This window comes from Podarcis filfolensis (assembly GCF_964270895.1).
Source record: "Podarcis filfolensis genome assembly, chromosome: 2".
Taxonomy (NCBI): domain Eukaryota; kingdom Metazoa; phylum Chordata; class Lepidosauria; order Squamata; family Lacertidae; genus Podarcis; species Podarcis filfolensis.
The window spans coordinates 120,966,475-120,977,192 of NC_139605.1; positions in this window are offsets into that span (position 1 = coordinate 120,966,475).

A 10,718-nucleotide genomic window follows, 5' to 3' on the forward strand; every position below is an offset into this window, starting at 1 on the left:
AACTAACCCAAAAGCAGTAATGACAGATTCCTCACATTCTCTGGTATGCTGGAACAATGTACCCAGGTAGTTGAATCACAGATCACCTGGCTCCAGTTCTTTGTGGGCGCTTGCTCAAGAGACCTCTGGCATCTCCTCCCTGACTAGACACCCTTTTCCTCAGTGGGAGTGTGCCATTCACTCATGGCTGCAGTCCTTAATCCTCCTTCAGCACTGGCCATGTGAGTAATGATAGACCAGCCAGAAGAGCTGTATGAAAAGGCAGGGTAGAAATGTATTTTAAACATAGAGAAAATGAGTTGCTGAAATGCTTGACTTGTTAGAGCCCTGCAGACTTCCAAGGACTCTGGGTCATTGCTTGACCATGCTGTGTGCTGGTGCTGACCATGACATGATAGTGTTTCTCAGATTTATTGAATTTGGACCTTTCTTCTGAATGTACTGACATGAAACACATAGACCCAGCCCAACATCAATAATCTGGAGAGTCTTGTGTGAAGGTATGCGCTACCCATATCTATCTTCTAAAACCATTCATAGGAAGCTATCATTTGAAAATGCCTATTTCAGTGAATGGATTATGAATTGATGACAACAACAACAACAACAACATATTACTTAAACCAGACAGGGTTGCCCCAGCCACTCTGGGTGGCTTCCAACATAGGGTTGCCATATTTTGAAGAGCAAACAAGAGGACTTGTTGGCCAGGACACATTTGTAGGTGGGCTGGGGGGGGAGGGAGGGGGGAAATAGTAGAAATTATAACGCTGAAAAGGAGAACTATGGACTATGGCAACCCTACCCAACATAATAACACAGCAGAGCATAGTAAAACATCAAACATTAAAAACTTCCCAATACAGAAATGCCTTCCGATGTCTTCTAAAAGTTTTGTAGTTTTTACCTCCTTGACATCTGAAGCGAGGGTGTTCCACAGGGATGCATGCCATCAGGTCTATACAACTGTGGGGCAAAGAATCTATCAATAATACTAACCCTTTCTGTAAGCCTAACCCCAACCCCAACCCCACCCCTAACCCTAACCCTAACCCTATCAATAACCATATATATCTAACCCTAACCCTAACCCTAACCCTATCCATCACTGTAAATCTAACCCTATCTCCAACCCTAACCCTGCCCTAGCAATAACCCTAACCCTAACCCTTACCCTAACACTAAACATATCTTGAACCCTAACCCTAACCCTCACCCTCACCCTCACCCTCACCTCAATCCTCTGAAACCCCAACCCCAACTGTAACCATAACTCCAACACTAACACAGACCCTATCACCAATGAAAACCCTAACCCTATCAATAACTCTAAACCTAACATTAAACATTAACCAAACCCTAACCCTAACCCTAACACTAACCCTAACCCTAACCCTAACCTCAACCTCAACCTCAACCCTAACCCTAACCCAAATTCCAACCTTAAACCTAACCCTAACCCTGTCTCCAACCCTAACCCATGAACGCAACCCTAATCCTATCCCTGACGTTGACCCTAACCCTACCCTAACCCTATCCTAACCTAAACCCTGACCATAACCCAAACTCCAACCTTAAACCTAACCCTAAACCTATCTCCATCCCTAACGCAACCCTAATCCTATCGCTGACTTTGACCCTAACCCTAATCCTATCCCTGACCTTGAACCTAACCCTAACCCTAACCCTAAGTGCAAGTAGATAAATAAGTACCGCTTTATAGCGGGAAGGTAAACGGCGTTTCTGTGTGCTGTGCTGGTGCTGGCTTGCCAGAGCAGCTTTGTCACGCTGGCCATGTGACCCGGAAGTGTCTGCGGACAGCGCTGGCCCCCGGCCTCTTAAGAGAGATGGGCGCACAACCCTAGAGTCGGACACAACTGGCCCGTACGGACCGGGGTACCTTTACTTTAACCCTATCTCCAACCCTAACCCATGAACGCAACCCTAATCCTATCCCTGACCTTGACCCTAACACTAGCCCTAGCCCTAGCCCTAGCCCTAACCCTAACCCTAACCCTAACCCTAACCCTAACCCTAACCCTGTCTCCAACCCTAACCCATGAACGCAACCCTAATCCTATCCCTGACGTTGACCCTAACCCTACCCTAACCCTATCCTAACCTAAACCCTGACCATAACCCAAACTCCAACCTTAAACCTAACCCTAAACCTATCTCCATCCCTAACGCAACCCTAATCCTATCGCTGACTTTGACCCTAACCCTAATCCTATCCCTAACCCTAACCCTAACCTAACCCTAAACCTATCTCCAACCCAAACTCCAACCGTAAACCTAACCCTAACCCTATCTCCAACCCTAACCCATGAATGCAACCCTAATCCTATCCCTGACCTTGACCCTAACCCTAACCCTAACCCTAACCCTAACCTTAACCCTAACCCTAACCCTAACCCTAACCCTAACCCTAACCTTAACCCTAACCCTATCCCTATCCCTAACCCTAACCCTAACCCTAACCCTAACCCTAACCCTAACCTAAACCCTAACCCTAAGCCTAACCTAAACCCTAACCCTAACCCGAACCCGAACTTTAACCCTAACGCTAACCTCAACATCAAACTCAACCTCAAACTCAACCCTAACCTAAACTCCAACCTTAAACCTAACCCTAACCCTATCTCCAACCCTAACCCATAAACGCAACCCTAATCCTATCCCTGACCTTCACCATAACCCTAACCCTAACCCTACCCTAACCCTAACCCTAACCCTAACCCTAACCCTAACCCTAACCCTAAACCTAACCCTAACCCTAACCCTAACCCTAACCCTAACCCAAACCCGAACCCGAACCTCAACCCTGACCCTAACCCAAACTCCAACCTTATACCTAACACTAACCCTATCTCCAACCCCAACGCATGAACGCAACCCTAATCCTATCCCTGACCTTTACCCCAACCCTAACTCTAACCCTAAACCTAACCTAAACCCGAACCCTAACCCTAACCCTAACCCATGAACGCAACCCTAATCGTATCCCTGACCTTGACCCTAACCCTAATCCTACCCTAACCCTAACCCTAACCCTAACCCTAACCCTAACCCTAATCCTATCCCTGACCTTGACCCTAACCCTAACCCTAACCCTAATACTACCCTAACCCTAACCCTAACCCTAACCCTAACCCTAACCCTAACCCTAACCCTAACCTCAACCCTAACCCTAACCCTAACCCTAACCCTAACCCTAACCTAAACCCTAACCTAACCCTAACCCTAACCCTAACCCTAACCCTAACCCTAACCTCAACCACAACCACAACCTCAACCTCAACCTCAACCTCAACCTCAAACTCAACCTCAACCTCAACCCTAACCATAACCCAAACTCCAACCTTAAACCTAACCCTCACCCTATCTCCAACCCTAACCTATGAACGCAACCCTAATCCTATCCCTGATCTTGACCCTAACCCTAACCCAAACCCTAAGTGTCAGAGCTACCCTAGGTCCCAGCTCACAAAGGACCAACGCTGCTTCGTTGTTAAGTATAAAAGTCTGTATTGAAGTTCAGTTTCACTTCCAGAGCCGCAGCGCGCAGCCCCATGTCTAAAGTGTCAGACCACTGATGCTCCGTCTGAGTCTCCTCCCCCTTGACACCAATTTAAGATTCTAGCCTTGCTCCACCTTCTCCGCTGCTCCTTCCTCCTCTGGGTCCGCCTGCCTGCCGGGGTTCCGCCCTTTCTAGCCTCTTCTGACGCTGATTCCCCTGAGCTGATTCCCTCCCTCCGGCGGGCTTTAGGAGCTGGTTCCCCATCCGGGTCTCCTGCTGTTCCGCACATTTGAACTTGGCGCGCGCGCCCAGCCAGCAGCTTTCCTCCTGACCGTTCCACTGCTGCTGTCACTGCTTCCCCCTTCGGGGGGGCTAGCTGCAACTGACCTCCCCTCCGTTGGAGGCGTGGGCAGCCCTGACTGCCTCTCTGGAGGAGACACTGCTCCTGACACATGTGACTCCTCCCCCCCACTACGCTCTGGTGGGGAAACTGGTCCCGATCCTCCACTGCTGCTTTGGGGTTCCCCTCTGGCTTCTTGTTTCTGGTGCGTCCCCCCTGGGACCCCCCTTGCCCTGACCATCGGCGCCCCCTTCTGGGAATCTTCTGATTCGCTGGAGAAGCTCATGGAATCTCTCGGGCCACTGTCATACTCCCCTACGCTGCCCTCGGATTCTTCCCCTTCGCTCTCCCAATCCTCTCCCCCTAGTGCTCCTGCTCCTGATTCCCTGACACTAAGCTTAATCAGAACCTGGACCTCAACCCTGACCCTAACCCAAACTCCAACCTTATACCTAACCCTAACCCTATCTCCAACCCTAATGCATTAACGCAACCCTAATCCTATCCCTGACCTTGACCCGAACCCTAATCCTATCCCTGATCTTGACCCTGACCCTGACCCTGACCCTGACCCTAACCCGAACCCGAACCCGAACCCGAACCCTACCCTAACCTAACCTAACCTAACCTAAACCCTAACCCTAACCCTAACCCTAACCCTAACCCTAACCCTAACTCCAACCTTAAACCTAACCCTATCTCCAATCCTAATGCATGAACGCAAACCTAATCCTATCCCTGACCTTGACCCGAACCCTAATCCTATCCCTGACCCTAACCCTAAACCTAACCCTAACCCTAACCATAACCGAAACTCCAACCTTAAACCTAACCCTAACCCTATCTCCAACCCTAACCCATGAACGCAACCCTAATCCTATCCCTGACCTTGACCCTAACCTGAACCCTAACCCTAACATGAACCCTAACCCTAACCCTAACCCTAACCCTAACCCTAACGCAACCCTAATTCTGTCCCTAACCCTAACCCTAACCCTAACCCTAACCCTAACCCTAACCTAAACCTCAACCTCAACCCTAACCCTAACCCTAACTCCAACCTTAAACCTAACCCTATCTGCAATCCTAATGCATGAACGCAACCCTAATCCTATCCCTGACCTTGACCCGAACCCTAATCCTATCCCTGACCCTAACCCTAAACCTAACCCTAACCCTAACCATAACCGAAACTCCAACCTTAAACCTAACCCTAACCCTATCTCCAACCCTAACCCATGAACGCACCCCTAATCCTATCCCTGACCTTGACCCTAACCTGAACCCTAACCCTAACATGAACCCTAACCCTAACCCTAACCCTAACCCTAAGCCTAACGCTACCCTAATTCTATCCCTAACCCTAACCCTAACCCTAACCCTAACCCTAACCCTAACCCTAACCCAAACTCCAACCTTAAATTTCACCCTAACCCTATCTCCAACCCTAAACCATGAAGACAACACTAATCCTATCCCTGACCTTGACCCTAACCCTAACCCTAACCCTAACCCTAACCCTAACCTCAACCTCAACCTCAACCCTAACCCTAACCCTAACTCCAACCTTAAACCTAACCCTATCTCCAATCCTAATGCATGAACGCAACCCTAATCCTATCCCTGACCTTGACCCGAACCCTAATCCTATCCCTGACCCTAACCCTAAACCTTACCCTAACCATAACCGAAACTCCAACCTTAAACCTAACCCTAACCCTATCTCCAACCCTAACCCATGAACGCAACCCTAATCCTATCCCTGACCTTGACCCTAACCTGAACTCTCACCCTAACATGAACCCTAACCCTAACCCTAACCCTAACGCGACCCTAATTCTATCCCTGACCCTAACCCTAACCCTAACCCTAACCCTAACCCTAACCGAAACTCCAACCTTAAATTTAACCCTAACCCTATCTCCAACTGTCAGGGCTACCCTAGGTCCCAGCTCACAAAGGACCAACGCTGCTTCGTTGTTAAGTATAAAAGCCTTTATTGAAGTTCAGTTTCACTTCCAGAGCCGCAGCGCGCAGCCCCACGTCTAAAGTGTCAGACCACTGATGCTCCGTCTGAGTCTCCTCCCCCTTGACACCAATTTAAGAGTCTAGCCTTGCTCCACCTTCTCCGCTGCTCCTTCCTCCTCTGGGTCCGCCTGCCCGCCGGGGTTCCGCCCTTTCTAGCCTCTTCTCCCGCTGATTCCCCTGAGCCTTCTCCCTCCCTCCGGCGGGCTTTAGGAGCTGGTTCCCCATCCGGGTCTCCTGCTGTTCCGCGCGCCTGCACATTTGAACTTGGCGCGCGCGCCCAGCCAGCAACTTTCCTCCTGACCGTTCCACTGCTGCTGTCACTGCTTCCCCCATCGGGGGGGCTAGCTGCAACTGACCTCCCCTCCGTTGGAGGCGTGGTCAGCCCTGACTCCCTCTCTGGAGGAGACACTGCTCCTGACACATGTGACTCCTCCCCCCCACTACGCTCTGGTGGGGAAACTGGTCCTGATCCTCCACTGCTGCTTTGGGGTTCCCCTCTGGCTCCTTGTTTCTGGTGCGTCCCCCCTGGGACCCCCCTTGCCCTGACCATCGGCGCCCCCTTCTGGGAATCTTCTGATTCGCTGGAGAAGCTCATGGAATCTCTCGGGCCACTGTCATACTCCCCTACGCTGCCCTCGGATTCTTCCCCTTCGCTCTCCCAATCCTCTCTCCCCAGTGCTCCTGCTCCTGATTCCCTGACATCCATCCCCCCCTCGAAGCCCCCCCTTCCCCCCTCCCCCTCTTCGGGTGTGGGTTCCGGGTGCTCCAGTCCAGTGGGTGTGAGTGCGGGATACCATTCTTCCCCCCTGGTGTGTAGCCGGTCCACTGGATCCGGCCCAACCGCAACGGGCTCGTCGACGTCGATTTCCTCTGCTTCCATCTCTCTGCTGATGTGCTCGAATCCAGGATCCTCCCCCAACACGTCCATGTCCTCCCCTCCCCCGGGTACCTCTGGTGAGACAGCTTGCAAAGGTCCCCGCAGCAGCTCCCTGCGCCACCCCACCTCCGGTTGAGTGTCCCACCAATAGGAGCGGTCTGTGGCAAACCCCGAGAGAGACCCCTCCGAGGAGCTAGTGTCTGGCGTCGTCTCTTCAGCTGATGAAAAACCCTGGAACGTACTGGCTGACAGTGTGGGCGTGAAGAGCCAGTCGTCGAAATACTCTGCCGGCATAGGTCTGTGTGGGAAGAGTGCATGGAACTCGTCTTTAAGATAGTGCTCCTCCACGGCATAGCACGGTACCCACCTGTTGGCACTGGCTGGGGTACCTTCCCTGGCGAGGAGGTATTCCACCCCCTCTTCCCCCCACCTCGAGTCCAAAATCTCCGTGACCTCGTTGAGTGGCGTCGCCCTCCGTGACCCCTCCCTCTTCGGAGATTCACTAAGTGTGTCTGGCGCGTTCCCTGTCGCCTGAAACCTGTGGGGTTCCCTGTAGGGTGTGAGCACTGACCTATGAAAGACTGGGTGCATTCTGGAGCCCTCCGGGAGTGTCAACCGGAAGGCCACTGGATTGATTTGCGCCGCGACCTGGTAAGGTCCCAGCTGCTTGTGCTTGAGCTTCCTCTTAGCTAGCGTCCTGGCCGGCACTGCCTGGGCTGCTAACCAGACCCAGTCCCCCACCTGGATGTCCTCCCCGACCCTCCTGTGCTTGTCTGCCTGCATCTTGTAGGCGTGTTTCGCCAGTTCCAATTGCCTTCGGAGTTGCTCGTGGACCTCCTGTAACTCTGCTGCTAAGTGCTCTGCTCCCCTTGGCTCCCCCTCCCCCGTCGTCTCTAACCCCGGGAAAGTTCTGGGATGCCGCCCATTATTGGCGAAGAACGGTGTCACTCCCGTAGACCCGTGCTTCGTGTTGTTGTAGGCAAACTCGGCCAGCGGTAGGTAGTCCACCCAGGTCGAGGGTTGTTGATTGGCGTAGCATCGCAGGTACTGCTGCATGATGGCGTTGACCCTCTCCGCTTGTCCGTTGGTCTGCGGGTGTCGTGCCGACGCTAAGTTGATCTTGACGTTCAGGATGCCCAGCAGCTTCTGCCAGAAGCTCGAGACGAATTGGCGACCCCGGTCGGACAGGATGGACCGCGGCAAGCCGTGAGCTTTGAACACGTGGTCTATGAACAGCTTGGCGGTCTGTTCCGCTGTGGCCACCTTCGCGCACGGAATAAAGTGTGCCATCTTGGTGAACATGTCTACGACCACGAGCACCGCTGTTTTGCCTCGCGAGCTGGGCAGATCTGTGACAAAGTCCAGGGCCACTCTCTCCCACGGTTCGAGCGGCGTCTGTAGGGGTTCTAGTAGACCCGCCGGCTTCCTGTGTACTGGCTTGGCCCTTTGGCAGGTGTCACACCTGGAGACGTAATCCGCGACTTCTCCCCTCACCTTGGGCCACCAAAAGTCTCTGGTTACTAATTCCGCCGTTTTGTCCTTGCCGAAGTGCCCAGCGCTGGGCGCGTCGTGTAGCTGCTGCAAGACTTTCGCGCGGAGGTCGTCTCCGGGCACGTAGAGAGCCCCTTTGCGGATGAGCAGTCCGTCTCGTATCTGGAACTCGTCGTCCTTCGCTGTGCCTCTTCGCACCTCCTCCATCTTGGATTGTGCGAACGAATCCGTCTGCAGCGCTCGACGCACCGCGTCCAGGTCCACGGCAGCTGAAGCGCACGCCCACGCTTTCGGTGCGAAAATGTGCTTGGCCGCCACCGGCGCCGCTTCCTCGAGATACTGCGGCTTCCTGGATAGTGCATCCGCCATGACGTTGTTGTCTCCCGGGATGTATTCTATCCGGAAATCGAAATCCGCAAAGAACTCCGCCCAGCGGATGTGTCTCTGGTTCAGGAACCGCGCCGTGCGCCAGTACTCCAGGTTCTTATGGTCCGTGCGGACTTGCACTGTGTGTCTGGCTCCAACGAGGAAGTGCCGCCACGCCCTGAAAGCTGCATGAATGGCCAGCAACTCCCTGTCCCAGATGGTGTAGTTCTGTTCCGCCTTGCTGAGTTTCCTGGAGTAGAATGCGCACGGCCTCCATTCCCCTTGCGGATCTTGCTGCAACAGGACGGCCCCCACTGCTCTGTCTGAGGCGTCCGTCTCAACCCTCATTGGTCTGCTGGGGTTTACATGTAGCAGTTGTTCTTCGGACGCGAAGAGACGCTTGAGTCTCCGAAAGGACTGCTCCGCCTGGTCCGTCCAGGTGAACTTCTTCTTCTTGGAGCTGAGGGTGTCCGTGATGGCCGCCGTCTCCTTCGCGAACCCTTTGATGAACTTGCGATAAAAGTTGGCGAAGCCGACGAACCTCTGGACCTCCTTCCGATTGCGCGGGCTCTTCCAGTCCAACACCGCGCGGACCTTGGCGCTGTCCATGGCGAGTCCCTTGTCGGACAGCTTGTAGCCCAGAAAATCCACCTCCGTCATGTCGAACTGGCACTTCTCTAATTTGGCGTAAAGTCTGTGCTCCCGTAGCCTCTGCAGGACCTCCTTGACGTCCCTCTCGTGAGCCTCCTGCGATTCCGAGAAGATCAGGATATCGTCCAGGAAGCAGACGCACTTCTTGTAGAGGAGTCCCGCTAACACGTGATGCATGAAAGCTTGGAAGGTATGGGAGCCATTTTGCAGACCAAAAGGCATTACGCGATATTCATAGGTGCCTAAAGGTGTAAACATGGCTGTCTTCCACTCATCGCCCTCCCGCATGCGTATAAGGTTGTACGCCCCTCGTAGATCCAACTTGGTGAAGATCCGTCCCTTCCTCACCGTCGCGAGCAGGTCGTCGATCTTGGGCATGGGGAATGCTGCGGGCTTTGTTTTGGAATTTATGGTCCTAAAATCAACTATGAGTCTCCGTTGGGGCGTGTCCTTCTTCTTCACGAAAAACACGGGACTGCCCCCCACTGCTTTAGATTCTTGGATGAACCCCCGCTTCAAGTTGTGATCTATGAACTCCCTGAGTTCTTGCAGTTCATCTTCAGACATGGAATACAGTTTCCCAGTCGGCAGCGTCGCTCCCGGCAGGAGGTCAATCTTGCAGTCGTAAGGCCTGTGGGGAGGCAGCTTATCCGCTTCCCTCTCGCAGAAGACCTCCAAAAACTCCTTGTACTTGTTGGGTACCGCTTGCACCATGCCTAGGTGTAGCTGCGGTTCATCCTCTTGCCCCTCCTCCTCCTGGCGGGTCTGGATGCAGTGTTCTGCGCAGTAGGAGGAACAGAAGGTCAACTGCCGCTGGTACCATGCCAATGCCGGGCTGTGCCTATCCAGCCAACTCATACCCAACACTATGGGCGTGTCCGACAGGTGGGTGACGTTGAAGCTGATGACTTCGCGGTGGTTTCCAATTTGCATCACCATCGGTGGTGTTTGCTGTACCACCTCTCCTCCCAGTAGCTTCCTGCCATCGACCGTGACGACGTTTAGGGGCATCGTGGCTGGCATGAGTGCTATGCGATGTTGCTTGATAAAGTCCACTCCAATAAAGTCTGCGTTGCTCCCAGAGTCAATGGTTATTGGTACTTGCATGGTGTGCCCATTGGGCAACTGGAGCGATGCGGTGAGTTGCACCACTGGTTTGGGTGGGAGGGGGTCTGTGGGCTGTAAAATCTCTGGGGACTGCTTCACTGACTTGCCTGGTTGGGCCCCAGTGGCTCTGTTTCCAACCAGGCTTCTTCTTCCCCCTGCAGCTGTTTCAGCTGCTCACCTGTTCCCTTTACTGTTGCTGAGGCTGCAGTGTGCTTCTGGAGCCTCTGGGGACACTCTTTGGCCATGTGCTGTGCACTGTCGCAGATGTAACACTTCCTGGTCCCTCTAGGAGCCTTCCCCTTGACTGCTCCCGGTGTTTGGGCTCTGCTGGCAGTCTG